Source organism: Capsicum annuum, chromosome 1 (genome assembly GCF_002878395.1).
Source record: "Capsicum annuum cultivar UCD-10X-F1 chromosome 1, UCD10Xv1.1, whole genome shotgun sequence".
In the NCBI taxonomy this organism is placed as follows: Eukaryota; Viridiplantae; Streptophyta; class Magnoliopsida; order Solanales; family Solanaceae; genus Capsicum; species Capsicum annuum.
In genome coordinates this window covers 217,527,445-217,532,825 of record NC_061111.1, presented here as the reverse complement: position 1 = coordinate 217,532,825, position 5,381 = coordinate 217,527,445, and positions in this window count along the sequence as shown.

The window sequence follows — 5,381 nt, the reverse complement described above, 5'->3', positions numbered from 1 at the left end:
TGGCATCTTGAGGTATCTAGAAAGGTTATGTGTTCCTGATGTTGATAGGTTTTGATAAAGGCTGAAGCTCTTGAGTCATGATATACAGTTCATCTGGGTTTGAAAAAGATGTATCATGACGTTAAAAAAAACTACTGATGGAATAATATGAAGAGAGATATCGTAAACTTTGTGGATAAGTGTATGGTTTGTCAGCAAGTCAAGGTGGAATATTTAAGGCCTGGTGGCAGCTCTAAAAAGATAGAGTTTCCCATGTAGAAGTGGGAGATAATCAATATGGACTTTTTATAGGTCTTCTGCGGTATCGCAATCAATATGATTCTATATGTGACATTGTGGATAGAATAACTAAGTCTACTCATTTTTAGCATATGAGGACTAACTACTCAGTAGAGAATTATGCTATGTTGTTCATTCAGGAGATTGTGAAGTTGTATAGTGTGACGGTGACCATTATTTCAGATCGAGGTATGCAGTTTTCTTCTCACTTTCGATGGTAATTTCAAAATGATTTAGGTACTCATGTGAACCTTAGCACCACTTTCCACCGCAAATCGATAGGGAAGCAGAGCGTACAAGTATGACTTTAGAGGTTATGCTAAGAGCATTTGTGATTGATTTTAAGGGTATTTGGGTTGACCATTTGCCTTTTATTGAGTTTTCCTACAATATCTATTATCATTCTAGCATCCAAATTACACTTTTTGAGGCTATTTATGGTAGAAGGTGCAGGTCTCTTATTGGTTGGTTTGAGGTAGGCGAGACTAGGTTTTTTTGTCCAGACTTGGTTCACCAAGCAATGGAAGAGGTGAAGGTTTTCAAAGAAATACTTAAGACTGCTCAAAGTCGCCAAAAGTCCTATACAGATATAAGCCAAAGAGACTTGGAGTTTGAAGTAAGTGACTGGGTATTCTTGAAGGTGTCTCCAATAAAAAGAGTCATGAGGTTTTGGAAAAAGGGGAAGATCATCCCCGTTATATTAGTCCATATCAGATTGTGAGGAAAATTGTGAATATTGCTTGTGAGTTAGATTCGCCTGTAAGTTTAGCTTTGATGCAACCCGTGTTTTATGTGTCCATGCTAAAAAAGTGTGTGTGTGACCCCTTTTTTATAGTGCCTATTGAGGATGTTAGTGTCACGGATTCATTGTCTTATGAGAATGTCCACTTAAAATATTGGATAGGCAAGTTGGTAGATTGAGGACCAAGGATGTAGCTTCAGTGAAGGTTCTTTGGTGAAATAAAAAGGTAGAAGAGGCTACATGGGAAACTGAAGAAGATATGAAAGACAAGTACCTATTCTTGTTCCCTGGGTTGGATGAAAGTGCTTAAGGTATCAATTTTACTTCCCTCATATTGATTTTTGAATTTTTCATTTTATTATGATGTATTCTTGCAGTTATCATGCCAAAATATCCTAACTTCTCATTCGGAGATAATTATCCATAAGGGGGATAATGTAAGATCCTATAAAATTTCAATGATTTGATTTTTGACTTGAATTATATTTAGGGATGTTAAAAGGCTGATTTGGAAAAGTTTTAGATTTTCTAGGAGGGGTTTGGGGTCATTTTGGGACCCTGACGCTGTAAGCCTCCGCGATAGTGGCGTGCCACAGAGGCTACCCTCCGTAATATGGCTACACCATGCTCTTATTTTAATCTCAACTAGTTTTTATTTTTTTCACTTAGGGTGAGGGGCTTTTGGTCTTTTTAACCCTTACATGACTTATAATCATAAAATTAACCCTTTTTCTTTAGTTTTTAAAGATCAAACCCCACTGTTTTCTTCCTTAACTCCCAACCCAAGAAAGCTCAAAAGTTTTGAAGAAATCACTACTCCGGGCTCTAAACTTCAAATTGCCTTCAATACCTTGTGTATTTCAGGCATGTTGCTCATCCCTAATTTGTATTTATACATTGTGTCATTTATTTGATCAATATTCATGTGTTTTAATTGTTGAGTTTGAAATTGGGTTGAGGGGTTTTGATTGTTATTACTTGAATTACTTGTCCCATGCTTTAGTTGAAGACTTTTGGGACTGTATTGGTGCATTATTTTAATGGTTAGAATGGGGGACATGGGCTTCCCCAAATTGATCGAATTTTGGCTTAATGATGGAATTAACCTCATCCTACTTTGTAAACTTGGTTTTGAATATGGATAGTTTCCTAATTTAACCTATCTTTTAAACCCATTTCATTGTATTAAAGGATAAATGGAAAAATATGGTTTTTGGATGGCCTTGGTGGCTATGGCTTGGATTTTAAATGAAACTTTTGAGTCAATTTGCTTATAAAGATTTGTTTGGCATAATTATATTAGCTTGCAAGAATATTGGTATGATGATACCAAGTTGGTAAATGTGTTAATAAATGACTCCTGGGTTAATGGTTCGTTATGTGAAAACTAGTTTAATTTAGAATTAACAGAAATTATATAGCTCACCATAAAGGTGTAGGTCCCAGGGGGGATCAATACTAGAAACCACATTTGCTGGCATTGGAGGTCCATGTGACCTTGTTCTTGGTGAACACATTAGATATATTTTGGGAGGGCTATAGCCTTGATGTCTTTATCCTTTCCACAGTTTTTCCTCGGTTCGTATAACTAACACGCATTGGGTCCCTTCCAGCAGGGGGAGCTGGACTTGTATAGCCCATGGGTGCCTTTAGGATAGAGCGAGCTACACAGTTTAGGTTAGTATTTTAAACTCTCATGTTCATAACCCTTGTCCCTCTCCCAACATCCTATATATGCATATATAAATGTCCAACCCTGGGTTCAGCTAGTGACAAGATCACATTCAAGTCATAATATTTTAACATCTCCAACCATCTCCTCTGATGAAGATTCAACTCTTTTTCCGTAAATACATACTGGCGACTCTTATGATCTATGAAAATATCAAAATGCACACCATATAAGTAGTACCTCCAAATCTTTAAGTCAAACACAATAGTTGCTAACTCTAAATCATGGATCGGATAATTGTTCTCATAGTCTTTAAACTGTCTAGAGGAGTAGGCTATTACCTTTCAATTTTACTTCAAAACACAACTTAACCCAACTCTGGAGGCATTACAATACACCATAAGTCCAACTATCCCCTCTAACAAAGCTAACACTGGGGATGAATCCAATCTATCCTTCAACTCTTATAAGCTCTTCTCATATTTATCGCTCAGTATAAACTTCACCTTCTTTTATGTCAACTTAGTCAATGGTGTACCTGTTGAGGAAAACCTTTCAACAAACCTCCTATAGTAACTTTTTAAACCTAGAAAGCTTTAAATATCAGATGGAGTAATTGGCCTAGGCCAGTGCTTCACTGTGTTAATTTTCTAAGGGTCTACATGAATATCGGCACCCAAAATCACCAACCCAAAAAGGTAATAGACTCCAACCAAAATTTTTACTTAGTAAACTTTTCATGTGGCTCGTCTTACCATAACCATAACAACCACCTCTACCTATCAATACTCGACTGGATGATTCCTACCATATTTTATGCATGTCAACATAGTCCTCATCCAGATATGCTACCCTATAATCTAGTGCCCAGTACCCTTCCCTACTGCTCTTTCTTAGTTTTGGGTGCAAGGGCACTCTCCGAGGATGTTGTAGGTGCTAATAAATGACCCTAAAACTGAGAAAATTCCCCCCTCCTAATTTCTGATGACTGTAGTCAAACTGTCTGGTTCTAGCCTTCTTTTTTCACCTTTCTCATTTCTTTACCTTCTCTGCCTTAATTTACTATGTGTGAGTCATTAAATAACCAATATCCATGTCCCTAATTAACATGAAATTCCTACACTCCTTGACTACCAAGTCAAATACACCAGTGAAAAACTTACTCATACAAGCTCTAGAATGTGGCAATAACTCTGGTGAAAACTTGGTTAGCTGAGTGAACTTGAGGAAATACTCCTTCGCCAACATACAACCTTGCTTTAGATTTATAGAATCCTCCACCATAGCCTCTTTCATCTCCTTAGGAAATAACATATCCAAAAAATCTATTTAAAATACATCCCAACTTATAGGAGTTTCATTCTCAACTCAACCTTTCATCCATTAGTAATCTAGTCATAAACAATATCCTTGAATTAGTAAGAAGCTAATTCCACACTTTTCTTTTTAGTAACATGCATAATATGAGTAATCTTCTTCACCTCACTTAATAAAAAATTTGAGGATCCTTATTTCCTTTGACCTAAGGAACTTAACTTAGTTTATCTTCATAAAATCCTGATATCTGACTGTAGCTAAGTTACCATTCTACTGAAGTGGGACTACTGTTGGCTAATTACCGTGAGCACTTGGAAACCAGATCGAAACTTAGAATGAGAGACATTCTCATTTAGAGGGTCTACAGGTAGGGGTAAGACTAGCTGATCCCCATTTCTATGTGCATAAGCTCTGCGAGGAAGCATTCTCTATCATATGAAAGCATGAATTAGAGTAGATAGATATAATTTGAAAGATAATAAAGATCATGAAAGAAAGGATGGTTCCTAATACATTTTGTAGCCTCTTACCCATAAATGTGTCTCCATTCACATACATGATCAATACTCTACGTAATACAGGTTGTCAGATTTTCTAGGACTCTTTAAAACATTAGGATCTAATAAAAAGTTTGTAACACTCTAAAGATACCCCTTGTCGTTCATAGTGCTTAGGACTACGGGTAGCCAAAAGCTAATCCATGATATTTTCTCAGCATTAAACTCTTATAAATATAAGCTTAAAATATGAGCAGAAACTGAAGAAACTTATAACTGAGTTCAAATAGAAGAATAATCTCAACTAAAACATTCATTACTCAATAACTTTTAGATCTATGAAAAGCTGAAAAAATCATATAGTCTGACTAGACTTGACAAGCCTCTAACTAAAACTGAAGAGCCTTTGGGGTAGACCCTAGCTGACCTGAACTGAAGCTGAATAACTAAAATTACTACAATAAATATATATAACCATCATAAACTTGGCCCTTCAGATATGAGGAGTCACCAATGATATGAATGTATGATGTGGTGCCAGCGGTTAATCATATTTCTAGAACAATGTTCAGAATCTACATTATGAAACAATGTAGCCACACGAACATATATATGGTTAGTACTTTTAAAATGTCGACTATATTGGGGTGAATTCTATAAGTAAAACTTAATCAATGTATATATGCTTGCTAAGTGTTAATAGACTCACCAAGATACTAAAATAAACTGAAGACTAAAATATCTTAAAACATGTATAACAAAGCATACTCTAATAAATTGGGTGAGTTGCTACACTTAGTTTTTGAAACTATATTTTCTGTGGGAGATTTTTATAACCAATATAAACCATGTGCAATAGCATATAATCGAACAT